The sequence below is a fragment of the Myotis davidii genome, unplaced genomic scaffold (genome assembly GCF_000327345.1).
Source record: "Myotis davidii unplaced genomic scaffold, ASM32734v1 scaffold992, whole genome shotgun sequence".
NCBI classification, from domain to species: Eukaryota; Metazoa; Chordata; class Mammalia; order Chiroptera; family Vespertilionidae; genus Myotis; species Myotis davidii.
The window spans coordinates 195134-204357 of record NW_006283543.1 but is presented as its reverse complement, the minus strand read 5'-3'; the positions used below and the strand labels follow the sequence as shown (position 1 = coordinate 204357).

Sequence of the window (9224 nt, the reverse complement as noted above, 5' to 3'; positions counted from 1 at the left end):
TTAGTATCTCACTTCCGCACTGCGCCTCCTCTGAGTCTCAGTGTTTTTCTCTTTCCTCCTAGTTGTAGAATTTCCACTCAGCCAGCCCTCCTGTGGTTCGGGATGATGTCGGTTTCATCTTTTAGTTGTATTTTTGAAGTGGTTGTTCAAGGCAGCAAACTCCAGTGTTTACCTATGCCGCCATCTTGGTTTCTCTCAAAGCACATGCTTTCCACCGCTGCTGATAATCGCTGCAGCCCTGAGGACCCATTCCAAACAGACAATCTAAGGAAAAGTGAATTTACTTTGCAAATGCAGCTTCAAGACAAGTCTCCAGTCCTTCCTACTCAGAAACTCTGGAGAATTCAATAAAAACGGCCAGAGGACTCTCCCTACTCCCTCTCCCTATTTCCCTGACTTGGTCATTACAGCTCACCTGAATAGAAATCCCTGGTCCAATTCCCTGCCAAAAGTCCAACTTATTTCTCTTACTTCCAGGGGCAGAGAGCTCACTACCCCCGACATTAACCCATCACTTTTCTATGCTGGGGCATAAAGAGCACTGGGGACTCTCACACTACTCACTTACCTGGAGCAACAGGTGAGCAAACAAGGGTTACAAGTTCACCAACAGGCAGAGGTGCAGTAGTCAGTTCTACATGCATATATACCCCAACCTACCTCTTCTCAGGGCTCCTATATTCAAAGGAATTACGTTCTAGAATTGTGGGGATGTCTGGAACCCAGCTGGCCCTTGATTCTGCTTGAGAATCAGCCTCATTCCCTGAGCACTTGCCCCTCTTGGTGTTTTGCCCTGTTAGTCCTCACAACACTGTTGAGGCAGTGTGCTCATGCTCACCAGGCAGATGGGAACAGGATGCAGAGAGGAGGTCACTCACCTAGGATGGCCCTGCCAGGAATCTTCAGAGTTGAGCTTGACCTCAGGCTTGCTGGATGGCTCCTGAAGCCCAGAATTCCTTGTACCCACACATGACACCTGGGCCCAAGCCAGGTCAGCCGAGAAGGTTCAGAGCAGACTGTGCAGCAAGAAGTTTGTCCCCAACCTGCCCCTCACGCCCCTCCATCCCAGTTCTGCCTACCACCTTGAGGCCCAGGACCATTCCATCCAGACCCTCTTGCTCTGTACCAGCAGCTCCTCTGTGCCTAGATGGAAACCTCTCCCCCAGCTCACAGCCCCTTCACTGTCAAGCAACTCAGGACCTGGTCCCTGGGACCTCTGGAACTGCTGTCTGAGAGCCCCCATCATGGGCCAGAAGAGACAGCTCAGGCGCTGGGATGGTGCTGCAAATCATCCTCTGTGGGCCTCCTTGCCATACAGATAAGATCTAGATGCTACTGTGTTCCTTGAAGGATAATGACCAAATGAGATCAAATATAAAAACACCCAGCACACAGTTCAAGAGAGTGTGCCTGCCTGGCCAGCATGGCTCAATAGTTGAATGTCACAGTTCGATTCCTCATCAGGGCACATGCCCAGGTTGTGGGCTCAATCCCCAGTGGGGGGCATGCAGGAGGCAGCCAATCAAGATTTCTCTCTCATTGATGTTTCTATCTCTCTCCCTCTCCCTTCCTCTCTCTCTAAAATCAATAAGAACATATTTAAAAATATAAGTAAAAAATCAATAAAATATATTTAAATATATATATATATCATATATATACATATACATATAAAAAGAGAGAAAGTATGCCTTCCTTCTCATCCTCAACTTGCTCTTGGTATTCAGGAAAATTGTCAGCAATGCTGAGGCTAGGCCAAATACTTTGAGGCCAGTGTGGTGGGGGCCTTGGCATCCTAAAGCAGCTCAAGGTGGGAAACCCTGGGGAATCCTGGCAGCCAGGGGCTGATCTGGCTGTCTCCTACCAGCACCCCATCTGGAAAAGGCCATGCAGAGCCAGACATGGGTCACTGGAGTTTCTAAAAAGGCTGGTTACTGCCTCTCTGTGAAGGAATAACCGATCCACATGTTTTCAGGAAGTGGCCTTATCTCCTCCCCTTCTAGCAGCCCAGTTTCCCTGTCCTCATCTACCCCAGCCAGGCCTGTGACACTCCCAGTTGGAGACGGTCAGCTCTGCCTCTGGCCCTAATTGAGCCTGGGACAGGCTCTTCCCCAGGCTCCTAGCAGCCAACCTTTTCCAGGACAGACATATGCCTGCCCTTCTGGCCTGACCCTGGAGCTGCAGGCCTTGTGACTTTGCTCCGCCTCCAGCCCAATTTTTTCCCTTCTCCTTGGGATCTGCACTCTGGCCACCAGGAGGCACTGTTCCCCCTCAGACCTGATGAGATCACAGGTCTCTATTTCAAAAAGAGGGTGGAAGGCAAGTCATCACAGGGAGTGCAAAGGGAAGACAATGGCCTTTGTCTAATCGCTGCTATGAATCTGGAACTTCCCATGCAGGACTTTACCTCATCCTCCCACCACCACGATAGGGGTGGGGCTAGAGCTTGAGAGGCAGTATTCTAAGTCACAAACAACAGAAACCAACCTTCAGCTAACATAAGCAAAAACTAAAAAAACTAAAAAACGCACTGCTCACAGAAGTGGCAGAGAAGACAGTACCCAAAGAAGACAGCTAAGATTGGGCCTCCTGTGCGGTTTGAACAGGATGCGACGCCTGCTTCTTAGCCTTCAGCTGCCACTGAAAATAATCTCCAAGTGTCCCTAGTGTTTTGTGTCACCCCTTCTCTATGTCACAAACCCTCACCCTAACTGACTTGAAACCTTATGCTTCTTCTGCACCACAAGCTCAGAGAAGCAACCAGCTTCTTCCAAGCTTTGGTCCTGTCACCCCAACTTCAATCCTTCACTCATTCAACCAACATTAGGTCAGTGTGGACAGCAAACACCTAGGACCCTGGTTCCCAGACTCAGACACACCTGCCCTCCCTCTAAGGCTGCTGACAGGTGACTGGCCACATGGTGGAGCTGGGGGGGTGGGAGGGGAAGGGGCAGAGGGCTGGTGGCACTACCACGGCTGAGGAATTAAAGCTGCATAGGGCCAGGGAAGTCTTGAGGGTTAAGAGGGTCACATCTTCAACCAGAAATGGTCCTGGCTAGAGGAGGAGGTGATATGGACCTCTAGGCAGCTACCCGTATGTCAGGAGAGTGCCCCTGGAGACCCAGAGGAGAGGAGAAGGGGTCCAAGAAGATAGGCTGTGGGGAAGGACAATGGGGTAGCAGGCAAAGGCCTTCTCCTTGATATGGGAGCCCCGGGACTGTGGCAGGCATGATAGCAGAGATCCAAGGAGAATCCAGTCACTCACTTACACATTCAACATACATTTACTACTACAGGCTCAGTGCCACCACTGCAGAGACAGGAAAAGGAGCCAGTCCCTGTCCTCAGAGAGCTCCCTCCCCCACAGCACATTGTTTAGAACTAAACTCTGAGGGGCTGTACAACCAAAGGGGAGAAACACATCACATCCCACAGGAGCCCCTGAAGAAGGGCCCTCCAGGCCCCTTCCCTGACTCACAGGTGGCTTCTGAAACCTCCTCTGGCTCAGGGAAGGTTCCCTTCCTATCCAGCTCCACCCGCCTCCCAACTGAGGGAGGGGACTTTTGAAAGTTGCTCTAACCTTTGACAGGGACCAATGTTGGCACCAGGCTTATTCACAGATACAACACCTGGCAAAGAGGATTTGCATGTGATTTGCAAAAGGTTGGCCTGAGGCTCAAGCCAGGCAAACCTACTCCTGCTCCTCATTCCTCCCATCCTGGGCCATTTCTATCCGCAGAGAACCCCAGGACCCTTTTCTTGCTTTCCTCCAAACAGTTCCCATGAAGAAGCCAAAACAGCACCAACTGGAGTTTCCAATCCACAAGGCAGAGCTTGGGGACTTCTGGGTGTGTTGGTCCAGCTCGGAGATGACACCTGGCAGGTGAAGGTCTCTGAGAAGCTCTCAGGGGAAAGCCTCAACCTGTAAGAGGTTTTGCAAGCCCAGGACTCCAGTTAAGAACCAAGGAAGCTTCTGGACCTGCCTAATTCTAGCGGCTTAGGTCCTGGAAAGGAGTGAACACACCCTCAATATTGGGTGAATGAATGACAAAGGCTTCCATTGAACAAAGGCCTCAGGGAACTAGACTTGAATGCTTAGAGGACAGCAGGGGAGAGCTGAGACTACACAGCCTATTAAAGGGGTCAGAGAGAAAATATTCCCCTAACTGCCAGCGAGTGAAAGTGTGCCTTAGGCCAAAGCACTGTGCCAGCGATTCACTAGTTCATCTCAGTTTAGCATTATAAGTGCCCTGTGAGGTGGGCCTCTCACTCCCATTTTAGAGATGAGGTAACTGAGGCTCAGAACAGTTAAGTGACTTTTGCTTAAGGGCGTACAGCTGGGCGTGGGGAGACCAGGACTCTAACCCAGAAGCTATTAAGATAAATTGGGTGAGAATGATGCCTCAGCATGAGGCAGGCTGTTTCTTAACTAGGTGAAGCTCATGGAAGCCTGTTCTCCTGCAGATCAGGAAGGGGAAGAGGCCACAGGGGAGAACAGGGCTCTCTCCCTCCACCCCTACCCCCACCCCACCCCGCTGATTCCCTGAGCCTTTTGCAGCTGTGGATATCAGCTTGGTAATCCAGCCAAGGAGCCCCTGACATGCAGATGGCAGGGGCCACTATGACCACTTCCTGTCTCCTGGTTTCTGGCCTTCCCTAGGGACCCTCAGCCCTGGGCATTGGTCCAGGCTCCCTGGCCACCTTCCTTAAGCCCTCCTGTCCCCTTTCTGCTGCTTTGCCCCTTCACCTACCTCCACAGGTCAGTGAGTCCCTGCAGCGGGAAACTGGCATTCACACCAGGTCTGAGTGACCTCAAAGCCCATGCCCTTTCTGCTTGGTCTCCCTGCCCACCCCTCCCACCCGTGTCCTCAGCACCAGGCCTTTCCCAGTGACTGCTCCTTCCACCTCCCACAGTATTTTTCTGGTGAAGGTTGTTCCCCAAGGGCTTGGCAAAGCTCCCCGATGGGAAAGCTGATGACAGGGCCAAAGAACAGCTCCCATAGGAGGAGGGCCAGCCATGCAGGGTGCCCCAGGTGCTTTCAGCAAGGGAAGCTGTTCACAGTCAGCTCAGCCTGGGCACCTGCTCTGCAGGAAGTTGAGGGGACTTTGCTGGAAATCTGCCTTTAATCTTGGCTTCCTGTTTTCTGCCCCTGGGGACGCCCAGACAGGACTGAGTTTCAAGCTATTTCACACCAGCTTCTCTAAACTGTCATCTCAAAGTAGATGCTGGGGGTGGGGAGGAGTAATGAAGGAGAGGAGAGGCCCTTCCCTTTCCAGGAGAACCTGGGACCAGAGCGCAGCCCACCCAAATGGTGCTTAAGCTCAGAACCTCTGGCCATCAACAGCCAACCCAATTTAGCATCAAGCTGGCCCAGATGGGTCCTATAATAACAATGCAACCCGAAGTCCTGAGCTCCATTTCCCACATCCAGGGGTCTTCAGCCTCTCTTTTCTCCTTTCCCTCACGCCACACAGGTAGCCCAGCTTGAGAAAGCTAGTGCTTGAACCTACCTGGCTGGGAGAGGACTCCTCTTAAATTTCCTCCCAAATCCTAAAACCTAAGGCCCCTACTCTAAATGATTTCCTTTCCACTACACGGGAAGCTGGTGTTCCCGGTTTTGGAGGTCCTCAGATCTAACCCTTGTCCTGGGAGTGGGCTCTGGGAAAGTTCTTTCTATTCTGAGCCTGGTCTATAAAAGATGGCTCCAAACATTGGCTTGACACCTCCATTTCTCAGAGGCGTCTTCAACTGGGTTTGCCCAAAATCCAGCTCCTAAGCATTACTCCCAGCTTGAGCCTCTCCCAGGCCTCCCACTTCCGTAAAGAGCACCATACTTTCCCCCAGTGCTCCCACCACACCTGAGGACCAGGCCCGCCTTCTCCTGTGGCCTCACTCCCCTCACAGCCCCTCACCAAGAGCAGTCACATGGCTCTCCTTTATCCACCAGAGCCCACTCTCATTAACACTGGTGGGATTATTCAAAACATCCTCTCTGGTCTCTTGACCTTCACTCAGTCATGTCACTTCTCTACTTAAAATCCTTTAATGGCTCCCCATTGCTCATATAATAAAACCCAAATTCGTGTAATAAAATCCCTGGTTCACAGCACCCTACAGAATCTGGCCCTTCCTCTCATACTACTCTCTCCCACTTACTGGTTTTGTTATCTCGGCCTTGTTACTGTCCCTCAAGGTGCTAAACCATCTATGCCTGTGTCCCCAGTCTGCTCTCCTCCATCAAGCACTCGTTGCCTTCCTACCACAGTGTCTAATTTCCCTGTTTATTGAATTATCCTCTTAAGCAAGACTCATGCTCACTCTTTGCTCACTTCCCCATTTCCAGCATCCAGAACAGTGCCTAGCACTTAGTAGGTGCTCAGTATTTATAGAATAAGCAAATGAATGGGGAGGTTGGAAGTTAATTAGCTCTTCCACTAGAGCAGCAGTCACCAGCCTTTTGGACTTCACGGACCACCAGTGGTCCAAGGACCACCGGTTGGCAACAGCTGCACTAGAGGGTAGTTCTGTGGGACAGAGCCCTTTATTGATTTGTCCCGTGCCTGGGGTTCAGGGAAATTTAAAATTTGTTTTGCTCTGCTGTGAAGAGGTGGAGCCAGGATTCAAATGCAAGTCTATTTGACTCCAAAGTTCATGCTCTGGGCCACATAAGCCCAGAGGGTTGGCTGGGGGAGTCAAATGCATTTACGTTTAAGGAAAGATTGGTTGGTAACAAAATTGGGACAGGGATTAGAGCATTTTCTCCAAATCCCCGCAGTCCTTTCCTATTTTGCTAGCTGATTCAGGCAGGGTAGGAGAGCTGTCAACTTCTCCTTCTAGAAGCCTTTGCAGAGCTGCTGAAATGCTTTCTTTTAGGCTGAGAGGTGGCCCCATCAGCCCCCACTTTATCATTCCATCTTGACCTCAGAGGAGAGAAAGGGGAACCAAAGGAGCTGAGCATCCTCGCCATCCCTCTCACCCCCAGGCTGTTATCTTGCTGAATCTGCACCATCTCTCATGAGAGGTATATTTTGAGCAGGATCTTACAGAAGAGGAAACTAAGCTCAGAGACCTTAAGAACTAACCCGAGGTCACACAGCTAGTAAATCGTTCAGCTGAGATTTAACTTTAAGATTTGAATCCTAGCTCTTCCTCAGTGCTGCCTACGGAGGTGGCAGCTGTCTCCTACTCAGCACCATGGCTGCCCTCAGACCCCTCGTGAAACCCAAGATTGCCAAGAAGAGGACCATGAAGTTCATCCGGCACCAGTCAGACCAATATGTCAAAATTAAGCAGAACTGGCGGAAACGCAGAGGCATTGACAATAAGGTGCGTAAAGATTCAAGGGCCAGATCTTGAATAACATTGGTTATGGGAGCAACAAGAAAACAAAGCACATGCTGCCTGTGGCTTTCGGAAGTTTCTAGCCATAACGTCAAGGAGCTTGAAGTGCTGCTGATGTGCAACAGATCTCACTGTGCTGAGACTGCTCACAGCGTCTCCTCAAAGAACTGCAAAGCCATTGTGGAAAGAGCAGCCCAGCCACCAGAGTCACCAATCTCAATGCCAGGCTGTACAGTGAAATAATGAAGACAGATTGCGTACACATTGTATTTGTGTTAATAAAATCATAAAATTCTGCAAAAAAAAGATTTGAATACCAAATTCATGCTTTTCTCCACTATACCAACCATAGCTATCTCTCAGATTTATTGGATGTCTCCTCAAAGGGCAGGTATGTGACTACTTCCCTCCTTGAAGGGCTGGCCCCTTCCTGGGAAGCTGGCCCAGGGGTGCTTTGGGTCAAAGGGCCAACCTGTGGTTTGTCTGGGGAGGCACACCCAACTCCTGTTCTTGGCATGTAAGCCTCTACAATCTGCAGCCACACTCTCCCACAGGGCCCTTTACTGTTCACCCCCTCAGCCCCTCCCTAATTTTTGAATTTCAAGATTTTGTCAGTACAACTCATTTCCCCCACTTGAGAATGCCGCTACTCTCTGCCCACCCAACCCAGTCCCTATGAAGTGCCTTGACACCTCCTACCTACACTGGAGTCTCTGATCTCTCCCCCATCACTGTCCACACCCCCCTCTCTGCCCCCCACACAGACCCTGCTCCTGTAATTCAAAGCAGATCACCTCCCTGTTCCTTGTTAATAATGATATGTAATAACAGGTACTACTGAGAGCTGACCATGTGCCAGCCACAGCACATGAAGCATTTTAAATGTATTTACTCATTTCCTGTCTCACATAATCTTAAAACTGTGTACTGTTATTTCCCCCATTTTACCAAATGGGGATTTAAAGCATAGAGAGGTTAAGTAACTTTCCAAAAGCCACACCGCTACTGACATTTCCTTATTAGCTCTAGGCTGAAAACAAAGTCTAAGAAAGTCCCACGAGGCTCTTTGGATCTCTCTATTCCCTGTGGCTTCCAGGGACCCCATCTCCCATCGCTTTCCTGGACCCACACTACAAAACTGCATCCACCCTGAGCTATTTACAATTCCCCAAATCATCAAGCTCTCTCATCTCTCCCTGCCTTTGTCCATGCCGTTTCCCCTGCCTGGAGTTCCAGCTCTATGAAGTCTCTCCATTCGCCTCCCCCCGCCCCCCTTTTCTGCTTCCTGTGGACCTGGTACATCACCTCTCCACTTCTATCAATTATTCCTTTGAGATTGTCTGTTGGCCGATCAGTTTTACTGCTGAGAACTCCTTGGCAGTCATGAAGTGGTCCCACTAGTAGACTCCAGAACCGGGCCTGTCACGTCGTTAGCGCCATTACATGTCTGGAAATGAATGAATAAATGCCTAATGCTGCGAGTGAGGCCCACTCTCCACAAGCAGAGGAGAGGGCCCCAGGCCCGGCCTCAATCGCGTCTCCATTGGCGGAGCTGCGCCCAGAGAAGCCTGAGGTGGCCCCCGGGCGGCCTCTTGCTCCACTTTTTTCTCTTTTTCTATAGCACCTTATCACCTTTTAATAATCAAAGGCATTTGTTTGTATATTATATTAATGGTTTGTTGTGTCTTTCCTGGCTAATGGAAGCTTCAGAAGAGAAGGGACCTTTGTTTGTTTTGTTCACTGGTGTATTCTAAGACCCTAGGAAAATGCCTCACACATCATAAACACACACACGGGTATTCAATTTGTAAAGAGCAAAATTCAATAGTGTACATTCGAAGGTATAATTGGCTTTATTAAGCCATTCATGAACCCTGCAGCC

General features: G+C 50.2%; 1 long non-coding RNA gene across 1 annotated transcript in view; it reads left to right on the top strand.

The window, feature by feature from the left end:
- The window catches only part of LOC102766859, a 16200-nt gene extending 8667 nt beyond the window's left edge, over nt 1-7533 (top strand). The window contains exon 3 of the long non-coding RNA XR_001514008.1: nt 7145-7533. This is a non-coding gene — a long non-coding RNA (uncharacterized LOC102766859). The remainder of the gene's footprint in view (nt 1-7144) is intronic.
- The last annotated feature ends 1691 nt before the right edge of the window (nt 7534-9224 follow it).